Genomic DNA, 17,850 nt, shown 5'->3' with positions numbered 1-17,850 from the left:
CAACATTATTGTAAATCTCCTCTGCACCCTTTCCAGTGCAATCACATCATTCCTGTAACTTGGTGACCAGAACTGCATGCAGTACTCCAGCTGCGGCCTAACCAGTGTTTTATACAGTTCAAGCATAGCCCCCTGCTCGTGTATTCTATGCCTCGTCAACTAAAGGCAAGTATTCCATCTGCCTTCTTAACCACCTTATGAGAAAGACAGAGAGAGATAGATAGACAGATAGATAGACAGCAAGATAGAGAGACTGAGACAGAGAGAAAGAGAGTCAGAGACAGAGAGATTCTGAGAGTGAGACAGAGAGAGAGAGAGAGAGAGAGAGAGACAGATAGATGGAGAGACAGGTAGAGAGCGAGAGAGAGAAATAGAGAGGTCGAGAGACAGAGAAAGACAGAGAGAGATAGATACATTGATAGATAGGTATAGAGAGAGAGAGAGAGATCATTATCATTGGCAGTCCCTCGAAACGAGGATGACTTGCATCCATGCTGAAAAGAGATGAGTTCACAGGTGTTTCAATGAAGGACCTAATATTCCGGATCCCGAACTACATCTTGAAGGGTGGAAGATGAATGTACATGGATTTTTTTAACGTGTGGTGGCCGTTGCATCCCAGCCACCACACGGGCTTGACAGAGCTAGGTCTTGGTCCAGTGGCAAGGGTTAACCAAGACGACTGGAGACCAGCTCCGCTACACGGACCTAGTGCGCACACACACATAGCTGGCCCGTGCTGCCCTTGGGCCCTCGCCTCTTCTGGGCCCTGAACTCTCACCTCTCCTGGGCCGCGATCACATCCCTCTATGAACTCTTGCCACTCCTTCGTCCCGACCTCGCCACTCCTGCTATACCTGCCCGCACTGCAGTCAGCCATTGCCCTCCTGCAGCAGCACACGCTGCTCCCTGCAGTGGTGTGCCGCTGCACGCTGCTCCCTCTAATGGCCCCAGCCTGCTGATGGTCAGATAGAGGGACAAAGAGAGAGACACCGAGAGATAGATAAGGAGATAGAGAGAGAGAGACAGTGAGAGAGATAGGAGAAAGAGAGATAGAGCGAGGGAGATAGGGAGAGAGAGAGACAGTGAGAGAGATAGGAGAGAGAGAGAGAGAGATAGAGAGAGAGGTATAGGGAGAGAGACAGCGAGAGATAGATAGATAGATGGAGAAACAGGTAAAGAGAGTGAGATAGGGAGAGAAGGTGATAGCAGGAACGAAATTGCCCTGCGCCCTGACTGGGAGTGATAATCAGCCGGGGCCGGGACTTTCTGCACCTGGCACAGAAGACCCATCCTGCCGCTGAATTGGGCTTACCACTCCTCAAAGGAAGTGGAGCGCAATCTCGCTCGCTCTACTTCCTTTAGGGGCAGGTCTGGGGCAATGAGTGAAATGCTACCCGAATGCTCCATGTTGTGCTGATGTGCTTCAGCGCCCCTCCTCTTCGCTTAAAGGGGAGGGCCTCTGCACACTCTCTGATGGCCTCCACTAGGTCACCTAGACAGTGTGGAACTGGGCCTGCAGCCCTCCACCTAAAACGGAGTGCCGGGAGCACGATGGCGGCCCAGACCATGCTAGGGCCGGCATCCTGGAGACGACCCAAGAGTTGGCAATCCAGAAAAGATGGCGGCGCCGGGTAGTGGGGCCCTCCCCTTTAAGGAGTGCCCTGAGAGTGCATGTCGGCGTTGATATCCGCTCGCGCCAGCCTTACAGCCGGCAGGGCAATTTCCCCTGCGGGGTGGTAAGGAGTTGGCACAGGGCGGATGGGATCGGCACGTACGGCACGGGGCATGGTGCAGCCGTGGCAGTGCCTCCATAAACTCCCAGGTAATTTTCTGGAAGCCAGTAGTGCATCCTCCACCCCCCCAGGTGAAAAGTCTTCCACCCCCATTAACATCCCTTGGAGGTATTAATGGACCTCTAAAAAAGGGGCTATTTCATCCCCAAAGAAACAGAGGCAAGCAGAGAGAGACAAGAGAGAGATAGGGAGAGAGAGAGAGAGAGAGAGACAGAGAAAGTCAGAGAGACAGAGAAACAGAGAGAGGCAGACAGAGAGAGGGAGACACTGGGCCCGGAGCCAAGGACCTGCTGAGCATCTTTGCCTAGGAGCTGGACAAGGAGCTCGATGTGTACGTGAATGGCGAGCTGGAGCCTGACCTGGCGCCGAAGGTAAACGGATGGTCATGGATTTAGGGGGGGAGGGGCAGAAACTGGGCCCTGGAGCTGAAAGGTGAGGGAAGCAACCGAGACTGATGATCCGTTTGGGAGAGTGGGGTGGGTATCAGGGTAGGTTTGGGGGTGTGGGGTGGGTATTGGGGTAGTCTTAGAGGTGTGGTGTGGGTACTGGGGTAGGTCTGGTGGTGTGGGGTGCATATCGTTATAGGTTTGGAGATGTGGGGTGGGCATTGGCGTAGGTTTGGGGGTGTGGGGTGGGTATCGAAGTAGGTTTGGGGGTGTGGAGTGGGTATTGATACAGGTTTGTGGATGTGGGGTGGGTATCGGGGTAAATTTGGGGGTCACGTGTGGGTATCGGCATAAGTTTGAGGGTGTGGGGTGAGTATTGGGGTAGGTTTTGGGCTGTTGAGGTAAGCGGTGAGAATCAATTTTGCAAATTGGGAGATTAGTGAGTGTTGCACACTCACTGACCTCACCATCTACCTGCCGTTTATGTTCCCGGTGATACCGTTTACTGGCGGTGCTACAGGGGTCGGGCGGATTTGGCGTGCAGCATGGATTCGCCCCGCCCCGGCGATACTGGTCCAGTGCCCCAATGGGAGGTGCTAAGGGGACAAGTATTTTTGCCTATAACTACAAAATTCAGCCAGCACAATCATAAGCATAAACACAGTTTGTACCAAGCAGCTGAAATTAAAACTCTATTGCGATCACTGGACCCAGGCAAAATATGTTGCCTAATTTTTAGTGGATTTCTGGATTCGTTGTTCTCATTGTCACCCATTACTGAGTAAAATGCGAAATCAAGTGTCATTGTATATTTGTGAGTTTCCTCATGTGGACTCTGCTGACTCATCCCCATCAACAAGACTTAGCTTCCTCTTTTGGGACTCAGCTCCATATTCGGACTGTGATATCGCATAATCTCTTGTTTCCACTATAACTACACTTAGAGGTTGCTGTGAGGAGTTCGAGCGAATTAGGGGGCGCCCACTACTCTCCACACGTGTGCAGCAGAGCATCAGCAAACGCAGCAGCAGTGAACTGGAAAGCGAGAAGGAGTAATGTCCTCGGTAACTGCCTCTTGAACACCGTTAGTCAGCTCCAGTTCAAGCAGCAGCCACCTTGGGGTGTAGGGGACAACTGCAAGGAGAGCGCAGCGAAAGGAACAAAGCACAAGTACTGAAAGAGCGCCGCAGAAGAAACGTACCGTCGGCGCCAGTTTCCTTCATTCTGCCAGCGGGCCAGTACATTTCACAGCCGCTGATTGTCTCTTTCACTGAGCGCTCTCAGCAGCAGCCTTACTTACCCAAGGAGCCGCAAGGAACAAAATGAATCTCTTGCCTCCTAGATCTGGCCCTGAAGACGCGGTGAGCCTCAAACCTACCCGGGCGTTTATTTGATTGTAAGTTAACAGTTTCATCGTTCAGCTCGGTTTTTAAACTTTGTGTTACAGTAATTTCAGCTGCGAATCTTCTGTGACAAATGTTATATTTAATATAGTCTAATTTATTTGTCTAATCTTCGCATCGAAGTAGCGCAGTCAAATCTTTCACAAAATACACAGGCATATATTGTTCTCCGTTTTATTGTACATTTTCCAGCACCTACCAATGTGTTCAGCCCTTCATTCGTTATTTGGAGTTTAAATGGTCGCTTTTTTGACATTTTTTATAGTCAATAGAAAATAGTAAAGTTATATGTCCAGTTTATTTCCCGCAATGCCATTGAGCGGTTCTTTCACTTTGACCTAAAGGGCAGTGAGTACCGGGAGCAGATTACCGGCACGGGTGGTGGACCAAGAAACATGAATGGGCTTGAAGAAGTAACTAAATAGGTTTTTGTCAACAAATAGGATTTCTAGTTATTAGAAATGCACCACGGGAATGCTGTGGTGAGGTGGGTTAGATGGAGGAACTATTTGCCTGCCTGTAACTATTACTATGTTTGAAGGGAAATTACAATATTATAATATTGTATACCAGGAACTGTAATTTTTCACAACTCCAGAATTTGCTGGAGCTCGGCATCTCACGGCGTGTCTCTTTAGATAGACCTTTTACCCGTTGCCCGTCAGGTCACAATTATTTTGTCCTCTAAGTTGCTGGAGGTGAGAGCTGATAACGTTGTGGCGAGGGCAATGGGGCATCTTAGTGAATACCGGGACCAACAGATTATCTCCTTTAAACATTGAATTTTAAGGATTGAGAAGGTGGGTGAATTAGAGTCAAATTAGGTATAAAAAGTGAAATATTAAAGATTGAATTGAGAGGAAAGAGACAAAGGAAAATTCAGATTTTTTTTTTGATTAAAAATTTTCAAAGATCTACCAACAATTTACTACCTGAAGGAATGAGATTCCATAGTTTAAATTGTTCTGTTTCTGGGCTGGAGAGATTGATTGGCATTGCATGAACATAAATATCTTGTTTTTTTTAAAAAAAGTACTTGCGCTGTTAAGTACGAGCCCTAACTTTCTGCGGTGAGTTTAATGGGAAATTAATGTGCAAATGCAGCAACTTAATGAAACTCATGGAGGTTGAGGGTGTGTTGCTGTTTCGGCAAGAAAAGCTCCTGCGGGGTCCTTATGCCCGTCCTGTGAGCTGTAACAAATAATTAAGTATTATGAACACAACATAGAGCAGTGCAAATTGTCCAGCAACTTGTTTCACAGGTTATCTCTTCCTCTCCCCAGTTTGCTGGATGATTTACATTAATAACTGAGCACTATCAATTCTGGGCCAAAGTGTGTTGCTATTTAAGCATGTTATACATTTAGTAGGTAGTAACTATCATTGCAGAATATGTGTCCATAATACTTGGCTTGTGTTTGTCCATACATTGATGAGTTTAACATCAGAACAGGAGTTAGTCATTCAGCCTCTTGAGCCTGTTCCTCCATTCAATTAGATCATGGTTGGTCTGTACCTCAACCCCATATGCCTATCTTTGACCTATATCCCTTGAAACCTTTATCTCAGCCTTGAAAGCTTCAATTGACCTAGCATTCAGAGCCTTTTGGGAGAGAGTTCCAGATTTCTACTATCCTTTGTGAAGAAGTACTTCCTGATTTCACTCCTAAATGGCCTAGCTCTAATTCCCCCACCAGAGGAAATAGATTCTACCCTATCCTTTTATCATTTGATATATCTCAATTAGATCACCCCTCAATCTTCTATACTTGAGAATTCAAGTGAAATTTATGCAAGCTGGCCTCTAAATTTAACCCCTTAAGGCCCAATATCATTCTGATAGGTGTTCCAGCTGCCTGCTACTTTCGCATCCATGTGAAGTGATTGTGGGCACATATCTACACAAGAGTCAGGATAATTTTGGAGTCCAGTCTCATCTCATTTGGAATGTACCACCTCCAGGGGGTTATGGCAAACCATTTGGGCTTGGCACTAGGTGGAATATAAGTCCTGAGCTATGTGAAACCGGGTACAGGGCACTTCATATACTTAATGCAGAGTCTTTTAATAGAATGAGAAAGTGGACACTTGTGCCTGTCCTTTGCTGACATTCAGAATTGCCAGGGGATCAGAATTCTATCTGTAAGCATGCATGCAGAGACGTCGGTTCTTGTGAGCAAAGTGCAATTCGCAGCCCATAATAAAACTCTGATGTTGCTACTTGCCGTAATTGCAACCACAAAGGTTTATTGGCCAGATGTTCAGCATGCAGAAAATCTTCCTCCCATTCAGACCCATTGCATGTACAGTTAATGTGTTCAACTCAACCTGAATCACATTTGCACATTCAGTGCCTCTCTGATGATTCCTTAATGCTATCTATGCTTGATATCAATTGTTCAAGGTAGATATCAAAAATAAGTGATGCATAGCTGTATACAGAATCACGAATAAGAACATAAGAAGCAGGAGTAGGCCACCTGGCCTCTCGAGGCAGCTCCGCCATTTAGTAAGATCATGGCTGATCTGGTCATGGACAGCTCCACTTCCCTGCCCGCTCCCCATAACCCTTTATTCCCTTATCAAAAATCTGTCTATCTCCACCTTAAATATATTCAATGACCCAGCCTCCATAGCTCTCTGGGGCAGAGAATTCCACAGATTTACAACCCTCTGAGAGAAGAAATCCCTCCTCATCTCAGTTTTAAATGGGCAGCCCCTTATTCTGAGACTATGTCCTCGAGTTTTAGTTTCCGCTATGAGTGGAAGTATCCTCCCTGCATCCACCTTGTTGAGCTCCCTCATTATCTTATATGTTTCGATAAGATCACCTCTCATTCTTCTGAACTCCAATGTGGATTTATAGAAAGTTAAAACTTGACATTTATATATTAGGTGTGCAAATATAAAACTTAACATTATATTATATGTATATAACATATAAATATATCAGAGCAGAAAAAAATCTACAGTGTACAAAAACCTATAAGCGAGGCAACTGATGTACGCTTTTCATGAAAAAGATTGATTCCATAATTCCATCCATCACCCAAAACATGATAAAATTTGTGCAATAAAAATTGAAATTTGGTCACCTTCGAACCATAATAATTTCTCTTGGGGGGGGGGGGGGGGAAACCAATTATCAAGAAAAGCAGAATCATTCTCGATCAAATATAATCATCATTACACAATTATCATCAATCAATCATTCCCATTACGCAATAAAAGAAAAAATCAAATCGCCTATCTTCCCCACCCTCACCGCCACCAAAAAGGATCACAAAAACAACCCAAAAATCAGTAAGCAGTGTGTATGAGATTATATACCACATTAGATAGTTATGAACCACCATTCATGCAATATGTGACCCAGTTAAATATTTATAATTGACATTCACCCAGATTTTTGGCATGCATGAACTGGAAATTGTTTTGCCTAAGAAAACTGTAGGCTGGGAAATTGGACCCGATTTGGAAGAAAAAATGGTGGCTGCCTCGATCCGCCTACATTTGGCACGTAATGTGGCGTCTGCCATTTTGGGCAGGTTGGCAGCGCTGCTGTTACCTGCGCTCGCTCTACTTATTTAAATGAGCCGCATCATGACGCCAATCGGCGTGCAATGCTGAATTGACGCAATATCTGGTATTTTGGACATTGTGGCTCCTATTAACGCCCTTCCCAAGAGGACATTGCGAGCAGCTGTATGACTGCTCCCTGCCAGTGCTTCTTAAAGGGACATACGCAACTTAAAATCATAGAATGGTTACAGCATAGGAGGCCATTCTGCCTGTCGAGCCTGTGCCGGCTCTCTGCAAGAGCACTTCAGCTAGTCCCACTCCCCTGAGCTTTCCCTGTAACCCTGTAAATTTTTTTCCTTTGGGTATTTATCTAATTCCCTTTTGAAAGCCATGATTGAGTCTACCTCCACCACGCTCTCAGCCAGTATTCCAGATCCTAACCACTCACTGCGTTTAAAAAAAAAAGTTTTTCTTCACATCGCCTTTGGTTCTTTTCCTAATCACCTTAAATCTATGTCCTCTGGTTCTTTCCGCCAATAGACCCATCATGGTTGTGAACACATCCAACAAATCTCCTTTCCACCTTCTCTGCTCCAAAGAGAACAACTCGAGCTTATCCAGTCTGTCCATGTAATTGAAGTCCCTCATCCCACGGAACCATTCCTATAAATCATTTCTGCACCCTCTAGGGCCTTCCCATCACTTCCTAAAGTGCAGTGCCAAGAATTGAACACATTACTCCTGTTGAGACCGAAGCAGTGTTTTATAAAGGTACATCATAGCTTCCTTGATTTTGTACTCTTATGGGCTCGATTTTACCAACCTCGGTGGGTCCATGGCGGGTGATGTTGGTGGCGGGTCCCGACCTCGCTTTTGGCTCCAGCCCGCTGTCCAAAATTATTTTCCCCTGATTGGGCTTGTTTACCCTGCCCAGCGTGTTTGCTGGCCAACTGATGGAAGCGGGTCTGATATAATTTGATGACACATTATCAGCCGGGTTCCTTAAAGAGACCACGCGCAAATTTAGTTTGACAGTTGTGCTGTCAGTGTTTTACAGCATTAAGATGCTGCAAACACTGATGAGCACTGCACAGAGGTTCACAGCTGCACTCAGGCTCTCCTGTGACTCTCTCTGGTTCTGCAGGGAGTCATCGCATACAGGGAGATTCTCTTCCCTTCCAATGGGCGGAAGAGACCTTCCCAGGACACCAACACAGCCTGGTTGCACATTGCACAGGAGGACACAAGCAGGGATGTTGTCAGGAGGACCAGGCTGCAGTGGTGCAAATCTTTTAATGATCTCCGTAGATCACGAAACATTACTACAAAGCCACAGTCAAAATCATCTTGCTGTGCCACTCGTCACATCCCCATTACTCTGCCTTCCCTACCCTACTCCTGCACATCCTTACACTAACTTACCTTGCACCTCCATCCATCCCTCTCTACATTATCACTTGCCCATCTCACTTGCCACCCGACGCATTCACCCTCATCCTTGTCCAAATATATCAACTAACAACACACAAGGGTAGGCACTTTTTTGTTTTATGCAATGTTTGTGTGAAGTTTCTGTTAATGTCCTGTCAAACATTGAAACATTTATTTTCAAAACTTTGCATTCTTGGACAGATCTGTGTGCACCTTTGGAAGTGGGTTAGTGAGTTGCAGTAAATGGTGAGACATAACGGCAAACCCCACAATGCTGATGAGTGTGAAAAGAATGGCTTAGGCATTGTAGGGATGCTTTATGGTGTTAGTGTGGGATGGTGCCAACCTGGTGCATTGTGTGGCAGCCAGGGTGTACAGCGTCAAGTAAATCTGGCCATTCCTGCCATCCTGAGCAGCAATGTAGTCGGGTGCTGATGTCCTGTGCAATATCAGGTGATTGCGGAGAAGGTTGGTGTTGTTGATGCTGCTGGTGTTGGGGCTGATCGTGGTTGGATTCTGAGGACCAAGGTGAGAGTATAAACGGCACCCATATTGATGGAATAGATGGCAGGAGAATTTGAGATGACGGACACGATCTGTCAATGGTGAGAGAGGTTGTTCCAATGAGGTGACACTGGATAGAAAGTTTACTCCAAACACTTACAACCTGCATAAAGCTCAATCTGTCTTCCAAATGCGGTAAGCAATAGCTTCTCACCTTGGAATGTGAGTTGGGTGCTTTTATAGCACATTTGCTTCTGTCAATTAATGAAATGGCCATTCAACTCCCGGCCGCCTTTCCTGACGTGATCCTCGAGCAGACCAGACCATGTAGGTGACCTGGTAAACTCTGATGGTGAGTTCAAAATAGTTCTTAATTGTCTGTTAACAAAGTCATAATGACCTGAATTGCTGCTTCCTGCCACTGCATGTTGAGTCTGCTCAGCGCTGATAGACCCGACATTTGGGCAAGGCACGTGGCAGCAGATGTAAAGCATGTTCCCACTCGACTCGTCGATGATCGCGCCGCTGACCCACTGGAAAATTCCCGCCTATGCCTCTATTTATAAAGCTCAGCATTCCGTATGCTTTTTTAACCACTTTCTCATCCTGCCCTGCCACCTTTAACAATTGGTGCACATATACCCCCAGGTCTCTATGTTCATGCACCCCCTTTAAGATTATACTATTTAGTTTATAGTGCCTCTCCTCGTTCTTCCTACAAAAATGTATCACTTCACACTTTCTGTGTTAAATTTCATCTGCCACATGTCTGCTCATTTCACCAGTCTTCTGTCTTGGTCTTATCACTATCCTCACTGTTAACTACACTTCCAAGTTTTGTGTCATCTGCAAATGTTGAAATTGTGCACTGTACACTGTAAAGAAATGGAGTGACTCCTGACAATGTGGCTCATATCTGAATAAATTTTACAATTCAAACAATTAATAAATTAACAAGATTTTTTTTCATCCAATTCTGAATTTTGGGAATACTAGCGACAACAAACAAAAAAGAACACTGGAACTGCGCATGCACAACTACTTCCGATTCGCTGGCAGCAGTCGCGTCCATCAAGAAAAGCAGTGGTCCTAGTACTGACCCCTGGGGAACACCACTGCTATGCAAATTTTAAAAAAAACGGCAAATTTAAAAAATAACGTTCGCAACAGCTCATGTAGATTAAGCTGCATTAACTCTCGGTTAAACCGCTTTTTACCAAAATAGAGAGCCCCCAACCACCCTATCTTTGGACTTAAAAGGGGGCATGACATTTTTAGAATTGTAAAAACCTAAATGTTCATTTAAAGAGGCGAAGAATTATTTTTGTTGAAAAAAGTGGATGTGAGGGGTACACCTGTTTAGACTGTTGCTATCACGCTAGACTGAAGTCAATATAGGAATCTGTTGATTCATAGGAATCACGATGGTTAATTTGTAACCAGTGCCCCCTCCATGTGACAAATGTAACTTAAATGTATTCAACACGACGCGAGTAGGAACTGAAATCTATATCACTTGTCAGGACTGTCAACATCAGCTGTTTGGAGAAATGTTTGATCAGAAACACGGAGGCAGATCACAATCCTCTTTTAAACAAGTGGCTCATACCTGAATAAATTTTACAATTCAAACAATTAATAAATTAACAAGATTTTTTTTCATCCAATTCTGAATTTTGGGAATACCAGCGACAACAAACAAAAAAGAACACTGGAACTGCGCATGCACAACTACTTCTGATTCGCTGGCAGCAGTCGCGTCCATCAAGAAAAGCAGTGGTCCTAGTGCTGACCCCTGGGGAACACCACTGCACCTGCCTCCAGTACAAAAACAGCCGATCACTACTACTGTTTGTTTCCTGTCACTTAGCCAATTGGCAGCATCTTCCTTGGTGAAAACAGATGCAAAGTATTCATTTAGTACCTTAGCCATGACCTCTGCCTCCATGCGTAGGTCCGCTTTTTGGGTCCCTAATCAGCCCTATCACTCCTCTTACTACCCGTTTATTATGTTTAAAGAAGACTTTTGAATTCCTTTTCATGTTAGTTGCCAAGCTATTCTCATACTCTCTCTTTGTCCCGCTTATCTTCTTTTTCACTTCCCCACTGAACTTTCTATATTCAGCCTGACTCTCACTTGTATTTTCATCCTGACATCTATCATACACGCTCTTTTGCTGCTCCATCTTGCTCTCGATCGCTTTCATCATCCAGGGAGCTCTGGCTTTGGTATCGCTACCTTTCCCCCTCGTGGTAATGTACCTCGACTGTACCAGAACCATCTCCTCTTAAAGGCAGCCCATTGTTCAGTTACAGTTTTGCCTGCCAATCTTTGATTCCAATTTACCCAGGCCAGATCTGTTCTCAACCCACTGAAATTAGCCTTCCTCCAATTAAGTATTTTTTTTACTCTAGATTGCTCCCTATCCTTTTCCATAGTTAATCTAAACCTTATGATACTCTGATCACTGCCCCTTAAATGTTCCCCTACTGACACTTGCCCCACCTCATTCGCCAGAACCAGATCCAGCAATACCTCCTTCCTCATTATGCCAGAAATGTACTGATCAAGAATGTTCTCCTGAACATCCCCCTCTCTGCCCTTTACAATACCACTATCCCAGTCTATATTGGGATAATTAAAGTTCCCCCATTATCACTACTCTATAGTTCGTGCGCCTCTCTGTAATTTCCCTTAAAATGTGCTTTATATTCTTCCCACTAGTTGGTGCCTTAACTCTAAACAAATAGATTCTGTCCTTGACCTCTCCAGGACATCCTCTCTCCATAGCACTGTAACATTCTCCTTAACCAATATTACCACCCCACCTTTTTCTTTCCTTCCCTATCTTGCCTGAACACTTTGTATCCAGGAATATTTCATACCCATTCCTGCCCTTTTTTGAGCCAGGTCTCCGTTATTGCCACAACATCATATTCTCATGTGGTTATTTGTTTTTGCAGCTTACCAACCTGATTTACCAGGCTTCGTGTGTTTACACACATGCACTATAAACCTTTTAGACCATCTTGTATTCTCACTTAGTCTGACCCCACCTAATATCTTACCATTTCTTACTCTAATGTAATCTGTCTCTCCCAATCCTTTGTGCACTATGTTTCTCCCTTCTAATGGTACATCCTGGTAACTGTCCCCCTGCCTCATTAACTTTCAGGTAAGTTTAGATTTTTGCTTTTGCACTGGTTTCTTTACAGTTTATTGGAGCAGTGGCTTAGTGTAATAGTTTTTTAAAAAGTTGTTAAAGGAAATGCAGGGAGTCCTGCTGGCCGTTTGCAAGGCTTTGGCTCTTAAAGGAAGGCCTCTGCAAATACCACTTGTTCCCTGTCCTGGGGGCTCCAGTTGCAGTCTCCCTTGGGCTACATGATGATATGGAGATGGAGCAGAGGCTGCAAAGGAAACCAGCTGCTTGCAGAGGAAGGAGGAGGAAGCAGAGGGAAGAAATCCACCCAGACAGTCCCTTTCTGCCTGCGTTATCTGGGATCGAATCAACGCCTGCAGAACGAAATGCCCCCTTTCAACATTTGTCCCACACCTGACCTTCCCTCTGTTACTGACCATCACAGCATCCTCTTAGCCACAATGCTGAAATAAAAGTCACCACAAAGCAAACTTTTCAATCAAACTTTATCCATATATGCATCCAATATGACATCAAAAAATCAATTAATGACCCTTGTGCATTTCCTTAGTAAGCGTTTTACATGAGCCTTTGCTTATTCAAAATGTTGTTGTGCAGTGTTACCCCAGTGGCTGCAACATGGCTGGTGGAAGGCTGCTGACTTTCAATGGGGGAGATTGCAGATGGCCTTGCAGGAAGATCTCGAGGAGCTGGTGGCTGGGAGTGTGAAATCGAGTGATGGTGTTTCTTGTGCTTCTTCATTCCTCTCCCTCTTGGTCAACCACTGGCTGGGCAGGCTGGATTTCTTGGGTGGCTGAAATGAGGAAGGCACAAAGGTAGGGTTGTGGTGAGGGGAGGTGGGGGATAAAGCAAGAGCTGCATGCTTACACCATGTGCAGCTTGTAAATCAGAAGAGATTGTGGGATGGCAGGGAAATGGGATGTGAGAAGGAGGATAATGTATGAGGATACCAGTATCTTGTATTCTTTCAGTCAAGCCGCTGGCCAAGGGCTCAGCTATGCCATTGCCACGAATATCCTCCAAGGGAATGAGGTGAAGCTAGGAATGGGAGGTGTACCTCGTGTTTGGTAGAGATTATTGGTAGATGAGTGATGGGGTGGTTGTGCATTGAGCAGTGTGTGAGGCTAATGATGCAGTTAGTAGGAGGTGGCTTTTGAAGATGCATTCACTGACCTTGACCACTCATCTGAGAACATGAAACTTCTTTGAGCACTGGAGCCAGGTCCTGTGGTTGACACTGCTGGTAGTGACGGCCTCGGCAATCTGGTCCCACATACTTTCTTGAAGGCCTCCTGGCCCCTTGTCTGGCAGAGGATCTCTCTTCTAGTGTTGACCCTCTGTGCAAAGCTCGAGCGCTGTGTCTGAGACCCTGGCTACCCTTTCCCTGGCCTGTTGAGCTATTTGGGTTAGTGCTAAAGCAAATTTACAATTTTTGATCAGCGGAAGGCAGCTCGCCTTTAGGAGATGTAGACTACCTTTTCAGAGGAGCAGTCTGGTTTTAAATAAAACTAGCCTCGCTCGAACAACACGCACTTTGGCCCCCTGCTGAGCTCACAGCCTGTCAGCAGAGTGTCCAGCACTAGGCTATGCACTGCAATCATTATAATTAGCAGGCAGCACGAAGTTGACATACTGCCTGTGTTCTGGGTGTGGCATATCTTGCATTGCAGTGCGACGTCCATTTTTTTAGCACTACCCAATTTCTAGGCTGTAATGTTTAAGCAAAGTTTACAATTTACAGAAATAGAAAATGTTAAAATACACACAGTTCACCAGCATCTGTAAAGAGAAGAGACTAGTTACCATATTGGGTGGAAATCCTTTTGTCAAAATTGAAAGATAAGCAATTGTTTTCGTAAAAAGTGGATTTGGGCTTGTGGTGAAGGAAGCTGAGACAATTAAATGACATTGGCCTGAAGTTGTGGTCAAAGGCATACCAGAAGAATACGCCTCCAAACCAGAAAATAAATCCGAATGCCCTGGGGCTAGAAACTGTGTAGCGTCCCGTTTGGGGCGATAACTTTTGAGGGAGCGCAAAAGTATTGCTGGGCACTACACAATTCTAGCAGATGCAAATTTCCGGTTTAGCACTCCAGGAGGGAAGTGGAGCACTAAATCAAGTGCTATCACTTCCCTTGGAGCGCTAAACCAGGCAGGAGGGATGGCAGCGGCAAAGTGCTGTACAATGTCCAGCTGCCAGGATCGGAGGCTCCTTCCCTCCCTTAAAGGGAAGGGCTATTGCTGCAGGCTCTGCAAAAAATCTAATCCACTGCTCGCCGAAGGCACCTGGTGAGACTATCCGCCCCAAACACTCTAACAGAGTGCAGAACTGATCAATCATGGCAGAAGAAAATGCTACAAAAAAATGACCCAAGGACTCAAAAAAAAAAAAATCTCTTATCTCACCGGCAATCCCTTGAAATAGTACCCCCAAGCAGCCGGCCTACCTTACAACGCCTCCTGCAGCGACTGTTGCACACCAGATGACGTCACGATCTCTGGGGTGCAGGAGATCATGGCGTTGGTGGTGACTGTCGCTGCTAACCTGCAAGGCAAGTTCACAGATGTCAATTCTCTCGCCACGCTCAGTTGCAGAGCCGGTAGAGCCCCGTTATCACCCCGCCCCCCCCCGAGGCGCTAACGAGAGGCGCAAAGGAGGCTAATTTCTCCCCATGGTGTTTCCAGAGCTTCAGACTCTTCGAGTCCTGGTCCAGGCAGTTCACAAGTATCCTTGGGACCACGTGGGCCTGGTCAACCAATCAAAAAGGGATGGATTCCTATGATGCTATGGGGATTTCATTTACGTAGAAATCCCAATATAAATAAGAATTCGCACCACTTAAATAAAAATAAGTGATCCCCATTTTCAAAATTAATTAAAAGACCCTTTAAGCATTTTAAAATTAAAATTAAATTTTTTGGAAAATAAATTTATACATTTTAAAATGGACCAAAATTTACCTAAACCAGTTTTAAATGTATGTGCATATTTTAATCAGTTAAACAATTTTACTTTCACATTTATTTTACTTTAACATTTATTTTAACTCTTACTCTGGTAAAAGAAGGCCTTACGCCAAGTGAATGTGGGCATTCACTGGGCAGTAGCTGGGCAAATAGCTCAACTCTGCACCAGCGATTTTGCAGCAGATGCAAAGTATCTGTCAATGTGAAACTTGACAGCTCGCAAGTTCCTGGTTTTTGCGCATGCGTAGCGCATGTGGAAACCCAGAACTTGCGGGGCCATTCTGAGCACTTACGACGGTATACGTCATCAGCTCCGTAAATTCCAGGCCATTAAGCGAGCATATAAATAACTAAGATGGTGCAAAAGACATGGGAGAGGCCCAAAAAAGGGTATGAAAACAATATATGGGGAAGGGGAGGAGGGAATACCCTACAGGTCTATATTAATGACTTGGAAGAAGGGACTGAGTGTAACGTAGCCAAGTTTGCTGACGATACAAAGATGGGAGGAAAAGCAATGTGTGAGGAGGACACAAAAAATCTGCAAAAGGACATAGATAGGCTAAGTGAGTGGGCAAAAATTTAGCAGATGGAGTATAATGTTGGAAAGTGTGAGGTCATGCACTTTGGCAGAAAAAATCAAAGAGCAAGTTATTATTTAAATGGAGAAAGATTGCAAGGTGCTGCAGTACAGCAGGACCTGGGTATACTTGTGCATGAAAAACAAAAGGATAGTATGCAGGTACAGCAAGTGATCAGGAAGGCCAATGGTACCTTGGCCTTTATTGCAAAGGGGATGCAGTATAAAAGCAGGGAAATCTTGCTACAGCTATACAGGGTATTGGTGAGCCACACCTGGAATACTGCATGCAGTTTTGGTTTCCATATTTACAAAATGATATACTTGCTTTGGAGGCAGTTCAGAGAAGATTCATTAGGTTGATTCCGGGGATGAGGGGGTTGACTTATGAGGAAAGGTTGAGTAGGTTGGGCCTCTACTCATTGGAATTCAGAAGAATGAGAGATGATCTTATCGAAATGTATAAGATTATGAGGGGGCTTGACAAGATGAACGCAGAGAGGATATTTCCACTGATGGGAGAGACTAGAACTAGAGGGCATGATCTTAGAATAAGGGGCCGCCCATTTAAAACAGAGTTGAGGAGAAATTTCTTCTCTCAATGGATTGTAAATCGGCGGAATTCGCTGCCTTAGAGAGCTGTGGAAGCTGGGACATTGAATAAATTTAAGACAGAAATAGACAGTTTCTTAAACCATAAGGGGTTATGAGAAGTGGGCGGGAAATTTGAATCAATTATTAAAGATGTAATAGCAGCGGATTTGGAAAGCAGTGACAGGATCGGTCCAAGTCAGCATGGGTTTATGAAAGGGAAATCATGCTTGACAAATCTTCTAGAATTTTTTGAGGATGTAACTGTTATATATGTGTACTTGTATTTACTCTGTATAGCCACCAGAGGGCTCATCCCCTGAAGCCCCAAGGGATCCCATAATCCCTTCGGAGCACAGGTATTTAAGGAGGCTTCACAGGTTGGAGAGGCACTCTGGAGACCTGCAATAAAAGACTAGGGTCACACTTTACTTTGAGCTCAGTGTTCAGTCTGACTCTTTCTCTATACACAACAGTAACTAATAGAGTGGATAAGGGAGAACCAGTGGATGTGGTGTATTTGGACTTTCAAAAGGCTTTTGACATGGTCCCACACAAGAAATTAGTGTGCAAAATGAAGGCACATGGTATTGGGGGTAATGTATTGACGTGGATAGAGAACTGGTTGGCAGACAGGAAGCCAAGAGTGGGAATAAACGGGTCCTTTTCGGAATGGCAGGCAGTGACTAGTGGGGTGCCTCAGGTTTCAGTGCTGCGACCCCAGCTATTTACAATATACATTAATGAATTAGACAAAGGAATTGAATGTAATATCTCCAAGTTTGCAGATGACACTAAGCTGGGTGGCAGTGCGAGCTGCGAGGAGGATGCTCAGAGGCTGCAAGGGGACTTGGACAGGTTAGATGAATGGGCAAATGCATGGCAGATGCAGTATAATGTGGATAAGTGTGAGGTTATCCACTTTGGTTGCAAAAATGGGAAGGTAGATTATTATCTGAATGGTGACAGATTAGTAAAAGGGGAGGTGCAATGAGACCTGGGTGTCATGGTACATCAGTCATTGAAGGTAGGCATGCAGGTACAGCAGTCAGTAAAGAAGGCAAATGGCACGTTGGCCTTCATAGTGAGGGGATTTGAGTATAGGAGCAGGGAGGCCTTACTGCAGTTGTACAGGGCCTTGGTGAGACCACACCTTGAGTATTGTGTGCAGTTTTGGTCTCCTAATCTGAGGAAGGACATTCTTGCTATTGAGAGAGTGCAGCGAAGGTTCACCAGACTGATTCCTGGGATGGCAGGAATGACATATGAAGAAAGACTGGATTGATTAGGCTTATATTCACTGGAATTTAGAAGAATGAGAGGGGATCTCATATAAACATATAAAATTCTGACGGGATTGGACAGGTTAGATGCAGGAAGAATGTTCCCTATGTTGGGGAAGTCCAGAACCAGGGGTCACAGTCTAAGGATAAGGGGTAAGTCATTTAGGACCGAGATAAGGAGAAACTTCTTCACCCAGAGAGTGGTGAACCTGTGGAATTCTCTACC

General features: G+C 45.0%; 1 protein-coding gene across 2 annotated transcripts in view; it reads left to right on the top strand.

Moving 5' to 3' along the window:
- Window positions 1–3,163: 3,163 nt before the first annotated feature.
- LOC139265610 (beta-1,3-galactosyl-O-glycosyl-glycoprotein beta-1,6-N-acetylglucosaminyltransferase-like) overlaps window positions 3,164–17,850 on the top strand; it is a 136,686-nt gene continuing 121,999 nt past the window's right edge. For both annotated transcript variants that reach the window (XM_070882747.1, XM_070882757.1), the window contains exon 1: window positions 3,164–3,578. The gene's annotated coding sequence lies outside the window, so the exon portion shown is untranslated. The remainder of the gene's footprint in view (window positions 3,579–17,850) is intronic.

Source organism: Pristiophorus japonicus, chromosome 1, assembly GCF_044704955.1.
Source record: "Pristiophorus japonicus isolate sPriJap1 chromosome 1, sPriJap1.hap1, whole genome shotgun sequence".
NCBI lineage: Eukaryota > Metazoa > Chordata > Chondrichthyes > Pristiophoridae > Pristiophorus > Pristiophorus japonicus.
Note: the sequence above shows the minus strand (reverse complement) of the source record. Positions and strands in the feature narration are given on the sequence as shown.